The following is a 22,910-nucleotide window of genomic DNA, read 5'->3' on the forward strand; positions in this document are numbered from 1 at the left end:
CACCAGTTGGCAGCAAGTGTTTCTAATTATTATGCAGAAAGACAAATTTATCATTTGTGTTTATGTGATTTTTACATAATCTCCCAAAACAAATATGCTCAGAATCACAATATTTTACTCATACAGTATCTCAAAATGAAGTAAATGTAGTGTTTTGATGCAATGCAGTGTTTCTATCATTCATTACCTTAGATGTTCTGCTATCTGGCATAAATGTTTAGTTTTGTAAATCCATAAACGAAGTATTTTTGTGGGGTTACTAGTTTTCATCAGGTAGTTTGAGCAGTTACTGCCTCAACATTCAAAAACAGTCCAAGCAAGAGTGGAATGAAATGTAGCCCAAGTTTCCAAGGCAGAATTTAAGCAAAATACCCTTACCTCAAATTCTCCATTTTCAAAGACAAAGGCACAGGTCGATTAAGCATTATTTGTGATGATTTTTGCTATTATTATCATCAAAAATGATTATAAATATTAATGAATTATTAATATGAATGTCACAGAATATCAAAACTGTTTTTTTTTTACAAACAATGTCTTCTACTTTGTGTAAATACCGTCTGGAAACCCCATTGTTATGATAATTATGATTATTAATAAATTATGACCATGAATAAAAAAGTCATATTTTTCACATTGTAATCTCTGCTTACATAAACAATCCTCTGGAAATCCATATTTAGTTCATGATATATGCAATTTTAGCATTCAAGTAACATCTTTTCCCAGGTTCAGTCTACAGCAAGAATTACTACACAGTGTCAGTATTTTGTTGATTACTTGATGATTTAAATATTTAATGAATTTTCGTAATTCAGGTTATATTTGAAGAAATACTGATTAAAATTTGATTAAAATTGGTAAAGATGTTGATATACCAGGGCTGTTAGGGTGTGCAAAGACATTAGCATTTAATATGAATTTGTAATTAGTGAATTACATGGACCGTCGTGGGTGTGAATTATTGCTATTACCGATATATCGAAATTCTGGCGTGGAACGTCAAAAAACGGATTTTTGCTCAAGCTGAGAGCTCGGGCGTATGCCAGCCATGGATATCGCCAATATACCATGGTTCTTTTCGTGTCTCAACCAATCAGATTGCTGTATTTGCACCATCAATATACTGATATGACGTAAATAATTAGAATAACTACATCAAATTCAACGAAAAGTGGTACAGAAGTTGATCTACAGTGTTGTAACAACATGTAAAAACATTAAGCAGTATCATGTCAATTAACTTGCATATTCGATGTGTGATATTTCTAGATTTACTACAAATTTGATGAAATATGGTACAGATGTTGATTTAACTATGCTGTTGATCAAACAAAAACATTTAGCGCCATTATGTCATTTAATTGCTAATTTGTATATTTGATAAAACTTCATAATTAGTGTGATATGTCCAGAAATACTGCATCAAATTTAATGAAAATGGTACAGATGTTAATCTCTCAGTGATGTTGTAACATGCAATGACGTGTACAAGTATAATGTCAGTTAATTGCTAATTTGCGTATTTAGTAAACAATCATAATTACAGTGATATGCCCAGAAATACTGCATCAAATTCGATGAAACTTGGCTCTGTGTTTTTTGTCAATTTTTTTGCTTAAAAAAACCATCCACTTTTCCTCATATTTTTTTCAAAATTACGTTTTTGCAAGATTCATGCAATTTTCATTTGTTGGGCAATAAAGTTTGTATATTACAAATGAGTCATATCAATTTGTTTATGATGATTTTAATCAACACATGTTTTGAATGTCAGTATTTCAACTTCTGCCATTTAGGAATAAGAAGTGTTAATGCAAAACAAAATTGTTTGTTTTTTAAATACCCTTAGGTTTCAAATGGGATATTAAATTTCATAAAGTGATGTCAAATGTCTTCCTTAAGTTAAATTTTATCATGAATACCAAAATTAAAGTTTACAACCAAAAGATACCCTTCACCTTTTTCGGAGTGTTTATGATTTCATTCATTCCTCAATGAAGCCTTACCCTACTCATGGTGACTTGCCTTTTTATTAATTTATTTGTGACAGGGGTTTCATCTGATCAGACGGAAAGTGATGTTGAAGCTTCAGGGAAAACCCTTGAACCAATACCAACCAAGGAAAGTCCAAGTGATTTATTCACTAAAAGACTTTCCGACCTATCACAAGAAATTACTGATGGTAAGAAAATTTACATAATCATGATTTTTTGACATATTAATGGTCCTCCTGCTGAGTGCTTGGCGGTTGAATCTATTAGAAGCATAAACTGAATATACCTGAATAACATGAAATTGAGCAGCAAAAGATGTGTTTACACTTTTCAACCATTTTTGCAGCTGTATTGGAATTCTGTAGGCAAAACAATAAGCTTTTTAAAATAAAAAAGCACTTGAGTTCTTGTAAATAGAAAGGGCAATTTTAAGGTCACTTAGCATCACAACGCCCTCCCTTGTAAATATTTTATGTTGAAGCATCCCTCATGTGGCCAAGGCATATGAAGGTTAGGTTCAAGATTGTACGAGAAGGAGATAGGAGATTGTGTCACGCCTTTGACTATTGGTGAAAACTTATTAAATGAGATCAATCGAGAGTGGGATATTCCATAGTGACATGTTTAATCTCAATAAACAATCAAAGACTGACGGAAATTTCCATGTGATGACCATAATTTCATAGTTATGTACCTCGGTAAGTTTAGAGAACTGGGCTCAGCAATTCTGATAATCACAAACAATGAGCCATATTTTATGCAGTAAAATGAAAATTTAATTCAAATTTCTGCTAATAAATCTCTATTAAATATCTTTCTATTGATCTTGTACTTTTTTAGCTCCGCTGTCAGCGACGCGGAGCTTATCAAATAGGTTGATTTTCCGTCGTCGTCCGTCGTCGTCGTCCGTCAACAATTGCCTTCTCCTCTGAAACCGCAAGTCCAATTGCTTTGAAATTTTATATGCAGCTCACTTTGGGTGACCTCACTTCAGTTTGTTCAAATCGTGGTGAAATTTGCATATTCGTATTTTTGGGGCATTTTTTGGTGTTTTTGGTAAAAAAATCTTCTTCTCTGAAACCGCTTGTCCGATTGCTTTGAAATTTGATATGCAGTTTACTAAGGGTGACTTCAGTCAGATTTGTTCAAATCGTGGTGAAATTTGCATATTTGTATTTTTAAGGCAATTTTTTGTCATTTTTGGTAAAAAAATCTTTAAAAATCTTCTTCAAAACTACCAGACAGATAGCTTTGATATTTGGTACATATGTCCCTAGGGATGATCTATTTCAGATTTGTTCAAATTGTGCAGAAATATGCAAATTTGCATTTTTAAGGCAATTTTTGCAATTTTTGGTCAAAAAATGTATTTCTCAAAAAGTACTGGTCTGATAGTTTTGAAATTTGGTATACAGGTTTCTATAGATGAACTAAGTAATATATATTGAATTTCTGATGAAATCTGTAATTTTGTATATTTTGGGGCAATTTTTGCCATTTTTGGTCAAAAAATGTTATTTTCAAAACTACTCATCTGATAGCTTTGAAACTTGGTATACAGGTTCCTACAGATCACCTTAATGATATTGATTGAAATTATGATAAAATATGCAATTTTGTAATTTTGGGGCAATTTTTGCCATTTTTGGTCAAAAAATGTGTATTTTCATAACTACTCATCTGATAGCTTTGAAACTTGGTATACAGGTTCCTACAGATGAACTAAGTAATATATATTGAATTTCTGATGAAATCTGTAATTTGGGGGCAGTTTTTGCCATTTTTGGTCAAAAAATGTGTATTTCCAAAACTACTCATCTGATAGGTTTGAAATTTGGTATATAGGTTTCTATAGATGAGCTAAATAATATTTATTAGCTCCGCTGTCAGCAACGCAGAGCTTATCAAATAGGTTGATTTTCCGTCGTCGTCCGTTGTCCGTCGTCCGTCGTCGTCGTCCGTCAACAATTGCCTTCTCCTCTGAAACCGCAAGTCCAATTGCTTTGAAATTTTATATGCAGTTCACTTGGGGTGACCTCACTTAAGTTTCTTCAAATTGTGGTGAAATTTGCATATTTGTATTTTTGGGGCATTTTTTGGTGTTTTTGGTAAAAAAGTCTTCTTCTCTGAAACCGCTTGTCCGATTACTTTGAAATTTGATATGCAGTTTACTTAGGGTGACTTCAGTCAGATTTGTTCAAATCGTGGTGAAATTTGCATATTTGTATTTTTAAGGCAATTTTTGTCATTTTTGGTAAAAAAATCTTTAAAAATCTTCTTCTTCAAAACTACCAGTCAGACAGCTTTGATATTTGGTACATATGTCCCTAGGGATGAGGTTCAAATTGTGCAGAAATATGCAAATTTGCATTTTTAAGGCAATTTTTGCCATTTTGGTCAAAAAATGTATTTCTCTAAAATGGGTCTGATAGTTTTGAAATTTGGTATACAGGTTACTATATAGGAACTGAGTAATGTATATGGAATTTCTGACGAAATCTGTATTTTTGTATTTTTGGGGCAATTTTGCCATTTTTGGTCAAAAAATGTGTATTTCCAAAAGTATTCATCTGATAGCTTTGAAACTTGGTATACAGGTTCCTACAGATAAACTAAATGATATTTATTGAAATTATGATGAAATCTGCAATTTTGTATTTTTGGGGCAATTTTTGCCACTTTGGTCAAAAAATGTGTATTTCCAAAACTACTCATCTGATAGCTTTGCAATTTGGTATACAGGTTCCTACAGATCACCTTAATGATATGTATGGAAATTATGATGAAATCTGCAATTTTGTAATTTTCGGGCAATTTTTGCCATTTTTGGTCAAAAAATGTGTTTCTCAAAAAGTACTGGTCTGATAGCTTTGCAATTTGGTATACAGGTTTCTACAGATGAGCTAAGTAATATATATGGAATTTCTGATGAAATCTGTAATTTTGTATTTTTGGGGCAATTTTTGCCATATTTGGTCAAAAAATGTGTATTTCCAAAACTACTCATCTGATAGCTTTGAAATTTGGTATGCAGGTTTCTATAGATGAACTAAATAATATTTATTGAAATTATGATGAAATCTGCAATTTTGAATTTTTGGGTCAATTTTTTCCATTTTTGGTTAAAAAATGTGTTTCTCAAAATATACTGTTTTCGTGTCTTGTAAGCCCTTGGGGCTGGGTGAGGCAACCAAGCTGTTTAAGACCACACATGACACTTTAATAAATTGATATAACATAGCATAACATAACTGCTCTAACAGCTTTGAAATTTGGTATACAGGTTTCTATAGATGAACTAAATTTGATCTTTTGAAATTATGATGAAATCTGCAAATTTTATTTTTTGGGGCAATTGTTGCCTTTTTTGGTCAGAAAATTTTATTCTCCAAAATATACTCATGAGATAGCTTTGGTTGACATGTTCTTAGGGATGATCCCATGTGATATATTCAAAGTATGATGAAATCTTCGATTGTGTATTTTTGCAGCTATTTTAGCTACTTTTTTCTGGCCACTGCATTGAGCTATCAAAGATTTCCACCTTCTTCATCAACATGTGTCAAAAATAGTTATTCTCTACATAAACACAGCGGAGCTATATCGGCCGCTAGGTCGCTTGTTGAAATTATGATGAAATCTGCAATTTTGAATTTTTTCGGCAATTTTTTCCATTTTTGGTTGAAAAATGTGTTTCTCAAAAAGTACTGGTCTAACAGCTTTGAAATTTGGTATACAGATTTCTATAGATGAACTAAATTTGATCATTTAAAATTATGATGAAATCTGCAAATTTTATTTTTTGGGGCAATTGTTGCCTTTTTGGTCAGAAAATTTATATCCCAAAAAACTACTCATCAGATAGCTTTGGTTGACATGTTCTTAGGGATGATCCGATGTGATATATTCAAAGTATGATGAAATCTTCGATTGTGTATTTTTGCAGCTATTTTAGCCACTTTTTTCTGGCCACTGCATTGAGCTATCAAAGATTTCCACCTTATTCATCAACATGTGTCAAAAATAGTTATTCTCTACATAAACACAGCGGAGCTATATCGGCCGCTAGGTCGCTTGTCTTGCATTACCCGTTGATATTTTGCATATTTCTAGACCATTGCTTCCTTTTCCATTTAGAATTGAACAATACAACATTGTTTCTTTAAGAATGCTATATTTAGCCAGGTGGAGCTGAAAGAATTGGCATTGCCTCCTTGAGCTAACCAAACAACCACGAACTATGTCTTGAAAATATATTTTAATGTAACTATCAATTGACTGAGTACTCTTCCAGCCTATTCTTCATTACCAAGGGCAAAAGGCTTCTTCTTATAAAAAGAACGTTCTCCTTTATCTCCTCCTTACAATAGAAGAGCTTATTGACTTGAAACGTGCCTACAGCTTAAGTTAAAGTTCAATCAACAAAAACTGGTCAGTCTGCAGAATAAAAAACAAAATGACAAAACTAAAGAGGTCCCTCAAAGCACATATAGATTAGGGTAGTTGTATGGTCAGCATTGCTGGAATCACACAATTTGTCAAGATTGACCGAGAAGAAGATAAAAGCACTCAAGTTCTTGTAAATAGAAAAGGGAATTCTAAGGTCACATCAGCATCATTAGATATTGTCAAATAATGATATATTACAGAACAGATACTGGAACAGAAATATCAAATGTTTACCTTCCTGATTACAAAAATATCACCAGTGTCCATAGTGTTTTTCTTTGAAAGTAAATTTTTCTGATTATCTTAAAGCAAAGCTTGAGGAATTGAAACTTCTCTGCAAGGACAAACTGCTGGCTCGCCGAGAATTAGATTCACTGAGACATCCCTATGACTTATTCAATATGTTGCGTAATAAAGGTCACATCACTAAATCAGACACAACACTGCTGGAGGAGATGTTGTATAGAATTGGTCTGAATCCACTGGTGAGAAAATATCTCAAATCTTCACTATATCAAGGTAATTGAACTATGAATGGTTTGATATTTATCGATGTTTACTTTATCAATTAAAAGAGAATATGTAAGAAAAATCGATAGGACAATCCCTTGAAAATCTTTGGTTAGGCAATAAAACATTGGTTTTCAGGGATAATTGTTAGGCAGTTGTATTAGTTTTCACAAAAACCTACTATAACCATGTGATGATATTCAGAATTGTTCTTTCAAAGATTCGAAAGACCATTTGAGCTAAAATACTGCCATAAGTTATCAATTCAAGTACTTTTAACTTGGACGGCTGCTTGAGCCCTAGCGACGCTAATTGCAGCTTTAATTGACATTTTTAACTAAAAAAGACACGCCATATAGATATTTCCTGTATAATAACATAGACTCTCGAGAAAAAGTTTTTCTCGAGGGTGATGTGATTATAACCATATACTGCTTTACAAAATTAATCATTACAGTATGTGACTTGAACGTGTCATTGTAGAAAAAGTGTTCATGTTCCACCTAGACTGACAAAAAAGTACAGAGATTGAAGTACTGTAATTTATGAAAGTACATTGAGACTAAGTTTCAACTGACTTAGCTAGATGAAAATCAAAATTTTATTGTCAAGGTAATATTGCTTTAAAACAGGAATGGATGTCATTTTGAATTCAAGTGTTGGTAAATATCAGGTAATTTGTTTCCCTGGTACCAAATTTTTCATAATTTTATTAGCTGCACTGTCTACGTTGCAGGTATTAGTAGGTGGTTGTCTGTTATTGTCGTTATCATCGTCATCGTCCATCATATTTACACACATTGCAAGCCTTTCCTTCAATACAGCTTGTTCCATTGCCTTGAAATTTGGCATACAGGTTGTTCAGGATAATCTTAGTCAGAATCGTATAATTTGTGTGAAAAGTTGCATATTGTGTGTTGGGGACAATTTCGCATATCAAGTCAAAAAATCTTGTTATCTTAAATAGTTTGTCTGGTTGAGAACTTAGTAAATTATGCCAAACTGTTTGAACCTTCAAATAATATTGTATGGTAGTGAAAGTTGAAAGTCTGTGTACAAATATTTGCACTGTCAGGAGAACAAGTTTTCAAGACTTTATTTGCTTCTTTCTTATTAGTCTTTGCCAACTATGTCAATTAAACATCCAGCGCTGCATGGTTAAAGGTCATGACCTCTTTTGACTTACGTCATTATGTTTGTAACCTGCCCGTAGCATTCTTTCAACCTTCTCCAAATAACGTCCACATATCGGTACCTTTGTAATCCAATCATCCACATAACATATGTTCACACCCATCTTGCATGTTTGTGGTAAAGGCAAATGCATGCGGTCAGTTATATGAATATTCATGATTCTACTACTGTGTTAATGATTTCATTCTTCAGCGAAGCCATATCATACTCATGGTGACTCGATTGTTTGTGAATTTATTTGTGACAGGGGATTCATCTGATCAGATCAAAAGTGGTGTTGAAGCTTCACAGAGTACCCTTGAACAAATACCAACCAAAGAAAGTGCGAGTGATTTATTCACTGAAACACTTTTTGACTTAGCAGTAGCACAAGAAATTACTGATGGTAAGATAATGTATTATGATTTTGATACTTTGTCCTGCTGAGTGATTGGCTGGTCAATCTATTCAAAGTCGAAACTGAATGTACATGAAAAGCATTAAACTGAGTAGAACACTTGCATGTTTACTCTAGAGCTTACATTGGATTGAATTTGAACTTGTGTCAGTTGGACGTGTCAGCACTTTTGATGTAGAATTGAACTGCACTACATTCCCAGGCGAAAGTGAACATGGTCAACCAGGAATTAACATGTTAGTTCATGGTCATATGACCATGGTGTACCATGTTAATTCATGGTCAACCATTGACGACCATGTTTGTTAAATGGCACAAATTACTATGGTCTACCATCGTCAACCATTGCCAAAAAACCATGGTCAGCCATGGCTATATGACCGCGGTCAACCATAGACGACCATGTTTGTTAAATGGCACAAATTACTATGGTCTAACATGGTCAAACATGGCCAAAACTCATGGTCAATCATGATCATCCACAGCCACCACCATGGTCAATGACAGATGACCATGGTTTTAAGAGTGTTATGAACTTTGCACCAAGTTTGGGCAATAGTGAAAAATATATATTTGCACAGAGAAGTAGAATTAAATTGTGTTTGTTTGTATGGAGTGTGCATGAAGATTAGGGGGCGGGTTCATATGAAAGGCATGGTAACTGCTGGCTAAACAACAGCATACACACTACCTGTAATATTTCACGGTATTCAGATTATTGTAAATCGTGACATTGTCTTTTCACAGCAATTCTGACAGTCAGCATGTGGTACATGACATCATTGTGCTGCTTCTTCCCCTATATTGTATACAAATGATAGTTTTCTAAAGTGACATATAAATGTACCCAGTACCCAGTAACTCTTTTGATACGTTTACCTTGTGAGCAGCAGATTCTAAAATTCACCTAAGAGTCATGTATACAGATGCCAGAAGGTCTGAACAGCTATGAAAAAGTTGAGAGGATATACTTCCAACACGTCTTCATTCCAGTGGACACATTCAATCACACTTGACTGTAAAAGAAAAACCTCAGGCAATAAATGTTTCATTAAAAAACAATATATTACTGTACAATAAAACAAATATCTCTTCTATTAGGAACATACAATAATTGTAGTTTCAACATGAAATGAACTGTTAAATATGTTTTCATTGTAAATATTAGTTAGATACAAAATAAAACGTTTGTACGTTGATCTATTATACTGGATACTGAATGCAAAATATTAATGTTAGTAGAAAACATATCTATATATGTTGGAAGAATAACCAACATTTTAGGAAATGAATTATACATGAAAGTCTGTTGATAAATTCTGTCTGTTTAAAATGCTTTGACAGATTATACAGATACGTCATCACAAAGTGAAACATCACAAATTTTTAACGAGTACATGTAACTGTTTATAAAAATATATCAATATTGAATTTAGTGTTAGAAGAATAATGATTATAAATTCTTGGTACTTTTGTTGATATCTTTTTTGGATTACACGTACTAAGTGCAATCTGATAATGGAATATACAAAAAAATGCAAAATCTGTCCTTTGAAAGACCTGGAACGGTAAGATCAACAGATCACAATATTTAAAACGTGTATCAAATGGAAACTGATCAGTTAAAAAATCTTATGTTAAATTCACATATATATATATAAATTTAACTATGAAAAACTTATTCAAAAACTTTGCAATTTTTGCTACATGTATTTGTTGACAAATAAATTTCACTTTTTATATTTCAAATGCCTTTCCTGAAAATGAAGTGTACATGGAAAACATGAGAACTTTGATTTGATGTTTTATCATTAGATGTTGAGTTTCAGCCAAAATAAACAAGGCATCATGGTAAAACAATGTTCAATTGCTACATGTAAAAATCAGGATCAGGTCTGTGGTGTCCTTTACATGGTAAGAGCTGATGAACAGTAAAACTTGCACAAGAAATGAATCACAGTACAAACCATGCCACCACCCGCACTACTTGGAAAGAGAGTAGTTGTATCAAGTCCGAAAACATTTCTTCCATCATTAAGACATCGAATGATCAGCACCTGAGACGAGAATAAAACTGTATCATGTCCGATTTATACTATGTTATTCCTATGCACTGCATGCAGTAGAGTTGCTACCATAAGTACCATACCAATCCATAATCGATATGAACAGAGATCATTCTTGTCGCCATATGTTCTCAACTTCTCAAAGAACAGTGGTTGGTTTGAAATAGTCCCCTAAGGTGTGGAAAGTGTCGAAGTAGCAAACTCTCAGTTGAAACGTCACGAAAAGGCTGGAAAATTCAACATGTCCATGGCCAGCCAACACTGTAAATAACGGACATCCACTGATCGAAGTTTAACTTACATAAACTCTAAGTCTCTAACGCAGGCAACGTCCTTCAATCATTACAGTTGTTCTCCTAAACCTCTTCTGTGTTCCCTTCATCATCGACTGAGAGAAGTAATCGACGATTTCTCCCAAAAACCGTGGCTTAATGGAGTGAATGATTATCCAGACTCACATATTCCAACACTGGAATTCAAAATGGCAACCTTGGCAAAATTGGCCAATCAAAAGTCTTGTTTTACAACACCTGATGTTGTGAGGTCAAAGTTCGAATACATGATGATCTGTTTGACCTGAGACCACCTGGCCGCTGCCACTGCCTTTTCAAACATTAGTTTTGCGATAATGGGAGAGTAAATTACTTTTACGCCAACTTTTATACACTATAAATCAGTCAGTGTACCTCTATGGCCTTCCGACATGTATGATTATGCAAGTAACGATCGTGAGTAGTCAGATTTTAAGCCAATTACCTTTCTAAATGTGTTTGCATGTATCAACGTAGGACAGTAACACTTTCTGATCGACACATGACTGAGGCAATGGCCTTATTTAGTGCTCGGTGCTACACGGCAACCAGAAAAAACCTTGAACAGGGCCCATGGGCTAATTTGCAGCTATTCAGTGGTATGACTTGTAAACCAAAAAAAAAAATTGTAGTTTCTTTTCCTGAAATTCGTCACAGCTTTTTGAAACTTATCATTTAAAAACGTTAATGTCCAGAGAAATAACCTTTATGCATTGATGTTTTTCAGTACATTTATTTCATATTCCAAGGTAATGGTTTGATAAATTTGTGCATTCCACAAATAGACCTATCTAATTTTTTTTTCAAAAAATAGTATTTCTCAAATCATTAATCCTTTGACTTTTCTTTTTCTTAAGGATTATTTACAGTACATACCACCTATAACTTACTTCGATTTTGTTTATTTATTGAGTGATTATGATATTTGGTATCCTGTTGTCTTCATCGTTGGACACGTGTTAAATTCTGCCTGAAAATATTCTTTATGATTTGTTGAAGAGAATTTTGCAATATTACAATTTAACCAAAATAAAAATTTAAAACATGGTCATCAAGAAAATTTGTCATTCTAGGACGATGGTCGCATTGATAACGATGGTCAGAAATATAATCAGTCATCAAATAACATGGTTGACCATGGTTGCCGACAATCATGAACAGATCAGCGATGATAGACCGTGGTAAACTGTGATAGACCAAGGTATTTGACTGCTTACTGTGGTCTCATATCATAGCCAACCAAGGTAGTTCATGGTCAAACATCAAAAACCATCAAATACCCTGTTGATCATGGTACATCACAGTTGACATTTCGCCGGGGTAATGTCTCTGTAACAATGCTGTATTAATTTAGCAGGATGGTGTTGAGAGAATCTACACTGCGTCCTTGAGCGCACCCAGCTGCAAACTACATGTATGTCTTGAAAATATATTGTAATGTAACTGACTGAATACTCTTCTAGATAAAGTACAGTCTATTTGTCTTTACAAAGGGCAAGTGGTTTCCTTATAAAAATAACATTCTCTTTCATCTCCTCCTTACAACAGAAGAGTTTATTGACTTGAAACATGCCTGTACAGCAAATTTAAAATAAACAAAAAATAGAATAACAAATCAACAGAACTAAAGACGGTCTATCAAACCACTTATAAAGTAGGGTTTTTGTATGGTCAGCATAGCTGGAATCATGCACCTTGTCAAGATTGTACAAGGAGAAGAAAATACTCAAGTTATTGTAAATAGAAAAGACAGTTTCAAGGTCACACCAGGGTCATAAAAGCTGTCAAATAATGGTCATGATACAGAAAAGTTATAGTAAAATTTCGAATGTTTACCTCCCTGAATACAAAAATATCACCAGTGTCCATAGTGTTTTACTTTGATATTGAATTTTCCTGTTTATATTTTTTACAGCCAAGTCAGAGGATTTGAAACTTCTCTGCACGGACAAAATGGCTTCACGAGAACTTTATTCACTGACACATCCCAGCCACTTATAATATGTTGCGTGATAAAAATCTCATCAGTGAATCAAACACAGCACTGCTGAAGGATATGTTGTGTACAGTTGGTCTGAATCCACTTGTTGAAAAATATTTCAAACCTTCAACATATCAAGGTAATTGAACTGTGAATGGTTAGATTCATAATGTCATTAGTGTTTATTTCATAATAAATAGAGAGAGATATGGTGAAAAGTCGATTGGACAACCCGTAAAAAATCCTTGGTTTTATAGGTTTTCTTTTCAGGGATTATATATGTAACGTGTCACGCAAACTGACTGTTAATTTATGCGTTTCATTTTTAGTTCATTGCAAAATCCAATCAATGACATGAAAACCACTTGAACAAGCGATATAGAAAATCCTGCATGCTGTGGCATTTACCTTTAAGATGCGTCATGTTTAGCATGGTTCTGGAATGAGATCACGATAACAAATGTTTTTTTTACCCATAATTTTGGATCCAAGTGCTAAGTGTTTCTGAGCTGTTTCATCCATAAGTAATACACACCTGATGAGTATACTCTTGATCTTGAAGTCATCTTCAAAAACATCCCAAAGTCAAAATCTTGAATTCAGATAATTATATACCGGAACGCTTTACTTGGTAGCTAGCACATGAAATGCATTTGATGCTGAATTAGGATTGACTTTCCCTTCAATGTAAAGTCAATTAATGATTAATGATATATCGACAACATGGAACCATTGAATCATTGCAGCACCTTAATCCATCAATCACTTGTAAGAAAACAAGATGTTATCTTAACCATGAACAGCAATGCTCTATTCAGGACTATATGAAGCACATATTTATATCCATAATCCTGCAGAGATTCCATTTTCCACAGTGCATGATGTACTACTCATTTTTGAAGCTTAGCGATGTGAATTATTCGGATGAAAAAACAAAGTACTCTTTTTTATTTATCTAAAATGTTTGGATAATTGGGCAGATGGACAATGTATAAATCTATATTCCAGAAGTGTACAAAATGCACCAGGTGAGAATTATTCAGGAAAGTTGTTATTAAGCTTTATGTATCAGGAGAAATTGACCTGAATGCTCTGGTACAAAAATATTTTCAAACCTTCAGGGAATCAAGGTAATTTAAGAGAATGTGTAAGTAATGTTGATAACACAATTTTTGCAACTGTTCATGTAATTTTCAATTTCCCATTTTTAGGCAAAGAGTCTTTGTATTGTAATAGTTTGTCTGTTTGCTTTGAAATTTAGGTTGAAGTTTGATTGCAAATTCAGATTACTGTACCTTTCTATTATATTTTAGAGCCCAACAATAACTGTTGACATATTAAAGTATGCCAAACTTTTCAAACCTAATAACTCAGTAGTAAAAGTTGAAATAATCATGTCAAAGGTCTGTGTACAAATTCTGCACAGTCAGGAAATCAAGTTTTCAAAGACTTTGTTTACTTCTTTCTTATTGGTCTTTGCCAACTATGTCGATTCAGAACAGCTGATCCACATAAACATGTTCAAACCACCTTGCATGTTTGTGTTAAAGGCAAATGCATGCCGTCTGATGTGTGAATATTCATGATGTTATTGGAGGGTTTATGATTTCATTCCTCAACCAAGCCTCACCATGCATACTCATGGTGAATTGCTTTTTAGCTCATATTTGGTTTTGTATATAAATACCAAAAGAGCTTATATGATGAGTCAGTGGTGTCTGTCTGTATGTATGTATATGGGTATGTATGTGCGGATGTATGTCCGTCACACACAAAGGCTCCCATACCGCCAAAGCTACCGTCTCAGCATTTGGTGTACAGGTAGATGTAGGGGTGAGATATGAATTTGTTCAAATGAACACATCAGTGTCAAAAATGTGCAAATGAGGTAAGAAAAAGGGAAATACTGCAAGTGTGCAGGAGTGGTGGCAGTAACTGAATCAGCCCACACATCTGACCTTTAACCTATTTGTATGCAGGACCAGGGTACCTATTATGTTTTGGGAGTGGTAGCAGTAACTGAAACATCAAACTGGTCATTTCCTGTCATGTTTATGAACTGTGACATATTAACAGACCTGCTGAAACCATAGATGTCTATTTTTGTACATCCATGGTTGAAAGATTCTCTGCTATGCATGTTGCTAAAGTTGACCTTCAGTACCTAAAGTTTCAGACCTTATTTACTTTTGTTAATCTTGTTTTTCTGGTTTAAATATTTCTTGTTGTTTTTCTGGTTGTACTGTGCAGAAATTGTCATAACATCAACGTATAATTTTCCTGCACTGAAAAGATAGAAATAACATTTATTTTTGATCTTTGGTATGTACCAATTCTGATCAAATTTGAGGGACACTGTATAATTGCGGTATTTTTTGTTTATTTATTTGTGACAGGGGTTTCATCTGATCAGATCGAAAGTGATGTTGAAGCTTCAGGGAATACTCTTGAACCAATACCAACCAATGAAAGTCCAAGTGATTTATTCTCTAAAAGACTTTCTGACTTAGCACAAGACATTACTGATGGTAAGACAATTTATATAACTGTGATAATTTGACAAATTAATGGTCCTCTTACTGAGTGATTGGATGGTCAATTTATTCCAAGCCAAAATTGAATATACCTGAAAAGCATTAAATTGAGTTGAAACTTTAACCAAACGATGTGTTTACAGTCTTCAACCATTTTTGCAGCTAAATTCGGATTCCACGGGCAAAACAATTGAAGCTTTTAAATGAAATAAAGGTACTCCAGCTCTTGTAAATAAAAAGTTTTAAGGTCTCATCAGCATCATTAGATATTTTAGCACCCTCCATTGAAATGTTCCTCATGTGGCCAAGGGGTGTGAAGGTTGGTTCAAGATCATATGAGAACGAGATGGTAGATAGCGTCACACCTTTGATTAATTATTGGTAAAAATTAAAATGAGAACAATCAAGAAAGGGGATATTCCATGGTGTAATCTTATTTAATCTTGAGAAACAATCAAAGACTGATGGGAAATTTCCTTGTGATGATCATTGTATAATAATGATAATTTTTCAGTTATGTAAATTTTTGAAAAGCAAGCTCAGCAATACAGATTATCGTAAACAATGAGCCATATTTTATACAGTAAAATTAAACTTCAACTTGATTTCTGCTGATAAATCTCTATTAAATATCTTTGAATCTATGTATATTCTACTTTTTCTTGCATTACCCATTGCAATTTTCCATATTTTCTGGACCATTTACTTCAATTTCAATGTAGAATTGAACAGCACTACAGTATTTCTTTAACAATTCTGTATTTAGCGGGATGATGCTGAAAGATTTGGCATTGCCTCCTCAGCGAACTCAACCACAAACTATTCCTTGAAAATATCTTGTTATGTAACTATTGACCAAGTACTCTTCTAGATAAGTAAAGTCTATTCTTTGTTACCAAGGGCAAGTGGCTTCTCATCGTAAAAATGACATTCTCATTCTCCTCTTTACAACAGAAGCGCTTATTGACTTGAAAAGTGCCTTATGCAGCAAAGTTTAATAAATCAATCACTATAGGGAAAAAGTGCATGACTAGAGCGAGAAACTGACGCTTTCTCGCAATCGGTGAGAATCTGTTCTTATTCTCACCGCTGTCGGTGAGAAAATTTTAATCTCCACTGGAGATTGGTGAGAAATGCACTCCCTGGTGAGAATCAAGTGTGAGAACAAATTCTCACCGGTGAGAATGGAAATTCTCACTAAGTACAGCGAGAATTGAAATTCACTGGCGAGAATCATCAAGACTCGCCGTTCATTGGCAAGAATCATAAAGACTCCGAAAGGTGAGTCTTCATGATTCTCGCCAGTGAATTTCAATTCTCACTGTACTTTGTGAGAATTTCCATTCTCACCGGTGAGAATTTGACTTGAAAAGTGCCTATGCAGCAAAGTTTAATAAATCAATCACTATAGGAAAAAGTGCATGACTAGAGCGAGAAACTGACGCATTCTCGCAATCGGTGAGAATCTGTTCTTATTCTCACCGCTGTCGGTGAGAAAATTTTAATCTCCATTAGAGATTGGTGAGAAATGCACTCCTTGGCGAGAATCGAGTGTGAGAACAAATATTCACCGGTGAGAATGGAAATTCTCACTAAGGCCCCCCCAAAAAATATGTGCTGTTCCGATTACCCGACCTACCCAATTTTATCCCCCCCGACCCTAGACTTTTTAGAGCTTCGTAAACCCGGAAGTAAAAATAATATGAAAAAAACGTGAAACGCATGAAACTCATTTTAGTTCGATTTTGATACTTTTTGAACTGCTTCAATAAATGCTGTTGAAACAATACCACGCGTAAATTTCCGTACGCTGATTTTGCATATGAAAGCCTATCAGCCAGTTGAGAGTTACGTTCACAAAAGTTCATTGCCCTAGCCCGATAAGGTTCTGTGTCACATCATCTCTGTACGATTGAGAAAAGGAGACAAACTGAAGTTTTTGTGCATCATATGAATGTCCATAACACTGAAAATAATTCTGATAGCAAAATTGACACGAAACATTGGACTTTACTGTCACAGAAACGTGTTCAGTGAATACTGCACAAGCATTGAAGCAAGCTGTGGTGTCAATGGGCCCGGTTTTTGAATTCAGTGAACAGACACAGGACACTGACTCATTTTTCGGGGCAAATAAACCCTAAAATTAACTGTTGGTGACAAACCATCCTTTCTGTTTGTTATTTTCCCCATTCTAAAATGACTGAAAAAAAGCAACTGGAGCAAATCTGACATCGAGAAAAACTCGACTCCGCACTCAAATCAAAACAAGGGATCTGACCCTCTAAGTTGTTCGTTTTAGCTCTACTGAGTCTGCGCACAAAACTACAAGACCACCTAGGTCACTAGAAAAATACAGCTCACTGGTTTGCAAAGGGCAATGTTGATCCAAACTTACAGTAGTGAGGGATATATACGCACAGTAAAAACGTGACAAACAAGCACATTATTTTTTTCACAAGCTACAAAACATTCTTTTATAACTACAATAGTTTTTTTCTTGGTTTGTGTAGTGCAGACAGTTCAGTGAAAAATGAAAAAATCCCTTGAAGGTACAGAGGGAATGGCTGGCTGTTTATTAATTTTGACGTTTGAATGTACATTAAGCCCTATGAAAGCAGACTTACAGAATATGTGCAAACAAACATACAGAATATTTAAGCATGAGGGAATATGCTACAGTTTTTAGGGATATTAATGATTATGAATATTAATGAGCCGTCCGCCACTCTGGGAAGCCCTATACATTCACAACAGTGATATCTAAATTTGTTGAATTTTGAAAAAATCTTATAGAGGATGGTGTTTGGAGCCAGCAGCTTGGATTGTGTAAGCAAGTGATTTATGGCTTGTAGTATGTATATCACAAGTGACATCACTGCAACATTAAAACTTACATATAAGATATCATTAAATGTTTCCGTTAAATCCCCAAAACAATTTTTAAACCCCCCTCAAAAATTCAATCCAGTAGAGGGGGACCAATCCCCCCCGGTATAGTATCCTAGATAAAACACTGCATTGATGACAGTAAATATTGTGTTGTGTCAGTTCTTACAAGTCAGAAAAATACTAGTGCTGTTTAACGAAAGAAACGACACGGAGACAGGGCTTGGCCGAAACCCAGGGGCGATGGAACATCCGGGCGTCGTGGTGGCCTTTCCTGTGAAGCCAGTCGCAGATTTGAATGACCTCAAGGGAGGCGGCCGGCAACGTGTTACCCAGGATGCACCTACTGCCACGGCGGGGATGCACGGCGTCGTGGCGGCCTGGAAGATGACACGGACCCCTTGCGGGATCATGCCATGCATCGGGCAATGTGGTACCATGGTCCCTCCGGATCCGCGACAGCAGCCCCATGGAACTTTATTGAAATTTGATCATCCAAATAACATCAAGATAGAAATGTGACAAACTGTAGTATGTCTGTATGTGGGTTGCTAATGCCGCAGCTTGCTTTCATTTTTTTTTTTTTTGTGGGTGGGGAGGGGATTTGTGATGTGTACGTTATCGTTGCAGGAGCTGAAGTGGCGGCAAATGGCTTTGGCCAAGGGGGTATGCACGGATAGCTGATGGTCAGTGATGCGAGCAGATAACGGGTTGGACGTCATGCAAGGCATGCATGGCATTCATATTTGATAGTGAGGTGGACAAGAAGCAGCTGTGATTCGAGAGGCAAGGGTTCATTGTGTGTTCAGCAAAAGTGCGAGGCGTGGTTGTGAGGCAAAGGTAGAATGGCCTGCGTCTCCGTGCCCTTCCCAACGTTAACCATGATTATAGCAAGCCATAATCATCCATTAACAAAAGAAACGACACGGAGACAGGGCTTGGCCGAAACCCAGGGGCGATGGAACATCCGGGCGTCATGGCGGCCTTTCCCGTGAAGCCAGTCGCAGATTTGAATGACCTCAAGGGAGGGCAACGTGTTACCCAGGATGCACCTACTGCCACGGCGGGGATGCACGGCGTCGTGGCGGCCTGGAAGATGACACGGACCCCTTGCGGGATCATGCCATGCATCGGGCAACGTGGTACCATGGTCCCTCCGGATCCGCGACAGCAGCCCCCAAATTAAAGCCAGCCCTCAGACCTGGCAGTCGTACAACTGCCACTACGCGTACTACAGAATAAACCACCGTTTAATTGTGAATAGTTCATAGTTCATAGTCCACGGTTCGATGTTTAAGCAAGTGACGTGTACAGTTCCACATATTGTATGCCCAACTTTGCTAACATAGTCATGTAAGAGTTTGTACTGTAGATCGAGCGTCGTTAAAGTCCCACTAACTAGTAGGTGTTTCTAACACCTCATGTCCTAGAGACTACTTCCTTGTAGCAAGCATGCGAGGTACAGAGTCTAGAGTCTCTTTCGCTGTCTTTATGTAGACCTGGTACGCGTCACTCCGCCATCGTCCTAGGGTCTTTATTAGCCAATCTGGTAGGCCAGCCTCGGCGGCGGTTGTGGCAGCACCACTTCTAAAGCTATGTGTGGTATATAGTTCCGCACTTTTAATCCTGAATGCACGAGCAGCTTTCTCAGGTAGTGTGTCAGCCTTTGACGCGTGAGCCACGTGCCATCAGCAAATTGGAAGACTGGCACTGCTGTATTCGTAAGGCAATGTGATCGTCGATATTTTGCAAAGGCGTTGACTGCATGCACAAACAGATGTCCCGGTTGGCGCAATGCGGAGTACGAACCCACGTCGATACGGGTCAGTCTTAGAGGATTTCAGTCTCACTTCTAGTACACTGCTCAACACTTATGTGTAGCGCGAAAACAAATTCCTTAAGACTCAAAATAATTTGTCAGCAACTACTGTGCAATAGTCGTCTACAGCTAATATTCTGTAATGCGTTCCCTCTTAAATAAGATGAAGCAAAATATCCGATCTGAGTTTCACGTGGTTTATTAGTCCCCACGGACACCGTCCGGGGGACTTATAGGTTTGGTCATGTCCGTGTGTGTGTGCGTCCGTGCGTGCGTGCGTGCGTGCGTGTGTGCGTCCGTCCGTCCGTCCGTCCGTTCACGCAGATATCTCAGAGATGCAAGAAGCGATTTCATTCAAACTTGGTACAAGGATTACTTCATATGTCATACAGATGCACGTCGATTTGTTTTGTGATACGATCCAATATGGCCGCCAGGCGGCCATTTTATTACGATTTTTTCATGTACAGAGCCATAACTCAGACATGTTTCAACCGATTTTATTCAAAGTTGGTACAAGGACATTGACCAATGTCATAGATATGCACGTCATTTTGTTTTGTGATACGATCCAATATGGCCGCCAGGCGGCCATTTTATTACGATTTTTTCATGTACAGAGCCATAACTCAGACATGTTTCAACCGATTTTATTCAAAGTTGGTACAAGGACATTGGCCAATGTCATAGATATGCACATCAATTTGTTTTGTGATACAATCCAATATGGCCGCCAGGCGGCCATTTTATTACGATTTTTTCATGTACAGAGCCATAACTCAGACATGTTTCAACCGATTTTATCAAACGTTGGTACAAGGACATTGACCAATGTCATAGATATGCATGTCGATTTGTTTTGTGATACGATCCAATATGGCTGCCTTGCGGCCATTTTATTACGATTTTTTCCTGTCAAGGGCCATAATACTCTAAGGCATATCTTAACCGATTTTATTCAAAGTTGGTACAAGGACATTAACCTATGTCATACATATGTATGTCAATTTGTTTCTTGATATGATCCAATATATCTTAACCGATTTTATTCAAAGTTGGTACAAGGACATTAACCTATGTCATACATATGTATGTCAATTTGTTTCTTGATATGATCCAATATGGCTGCTGTGTGGCCATTTTATTACGATTTTTTCATATGCAGAGGCATAACTCAGGCATATCTCAACCGATTTTATTCAAAGTTGGTACAAGGACATTGACCTATGTCTTACATATGTACGTCAATTTTTTATGTGATACGATCCAATATGGCCGCTAGGCAGCCATTTTATTACGATATTTTCATGTACAGAGGAATAACTCAGACATGTTTCAACGGATTTTATTCAAAGTTGGTACAAGGAGATTGACTAATGTCATACATATGCATGTCAATTTGTTATGTGATACGATCCAATATGGCTGCCTTGCGGCCATTTTATTACGATGTTTTCCTGTCGAGGGCCATAATACTCTAAGGCATATCTTAACCGATTTTATTCAAAGTTGGTACAAGGACATTAACCTATGTCATACATATGTATGTCAATTTGTTTCTTGATATGATCCAATATGGCTGCATGGCAGCCATTTGTTACAATTTTTTCGTGTCCTTAGCCAAAACTTGGGCATGTCTCAATTAATGAAGAGGACTCTATCCTCTTAGGACATGTAATCAAAGTACCCATTAACAAGTGGGGACTGTGTCATCAACGATGACTTGTTCGAATATAGGCATGTCTTCCAGACTGAGAACAACAAATTCTCTGAGTAGAATGTTGTACTACAAACGTTGAGAACGTTTGGGAACGATTAACTGAAAACAAATCAAAACAAAAGGATACAGGAAGTGAGAACTAAGCTACGTTCACACTATGACACAGGAAGTAAATACTCTCTATAACACAGGAAGTAAATACACTCTATGACACAGGAAAATGGAAACAGGAAGTATACTCCCTCTAAGATGACTCAGGGGTCAAAGGTCATAATAGGTGGGGTGGTCACGTGACCCACCTCAGTAAACGCCCTCTAACGGTGACTGAACGTTTACTTTCGTTGACAAGATCTCATTTGCATAAAAGCAGCCCTGACTTAATGAACAATACGTTGCTTTGAAACAATCACTAACTCAAAGATGCATAAGAATACAATCACTAAGATCTACTTTAACAAAAAGGTCTCAAAAAGTTGTACTATAAATGTAATCAGAGTCGTTGAATGTGTCCATTATAGCATTCATTGTTCACATACTTCAATAGGGTCCTTGGCCTTTTGTTAGGCACACGTGCTCTTAGAGTCTCACAATGGAATAAGGCTATTCAATGTTCCTTCAAGAATGTCTGCTTTAAAGTCACAAAAGAATCAACTGAATGGCTTACCGATTTTGTGTTGGGTTGTATAAGACTATCGCATCAACAGGTTCAAAGCTGTTTCATCAAAATGGTCTTTACAAGCAATCTTGGCGAGAACTATAGCCGGTCACTTTCAGAGACATGTCCACTCTCTGAAGGTCTAACTTAAAGTGACTAGAAGCACGCTTGGAATGGGTGCATGTGCGCAATGCGTAATACAAAAGGTAAACATTGAAGGACGGAAGTTGATGGTGACTCATGACTTTGAATTTGAACTATGGCCAAATAAGGGGATGTTGATTTTGACCGTAACATTCCGGTCCCCTAATTGTGTAGATGTGACTCGGAACAATTATAAATCCAATATTCTAAACTGGTCAAAATTCAATCTAACTAAACAAACATG

The 22,910-nt window shown here is 36.0% G+C and overlaps 1 protein-coding gene across 1 annotated transcript in view; it reads left to right on the forward strand.

The window, feature by feature from the left end:
- The window catches only part of LOC139131600 (uncharacterized), a 56,136-nt gene that overhangs the window by 9,656 nt on the left and 23,570 nt on the right, over positions 1–22,910 (forward strand). The window lies entirely within an intron of this gene.

Source organism: Ptychodera flava, chromosome 1, assembly GCF_041260155.1.
Source record: "Ptychodera flava strain L36383 chromosome 1, AS_Pfla_20210202, whole genome shotgun sequence".
Lineage (NCBI taxonomy): Eukaryota > Metazoa > Hemichordata > Enteropneusta > Ptychoderidae > Ptychodera > Ptychodera flava.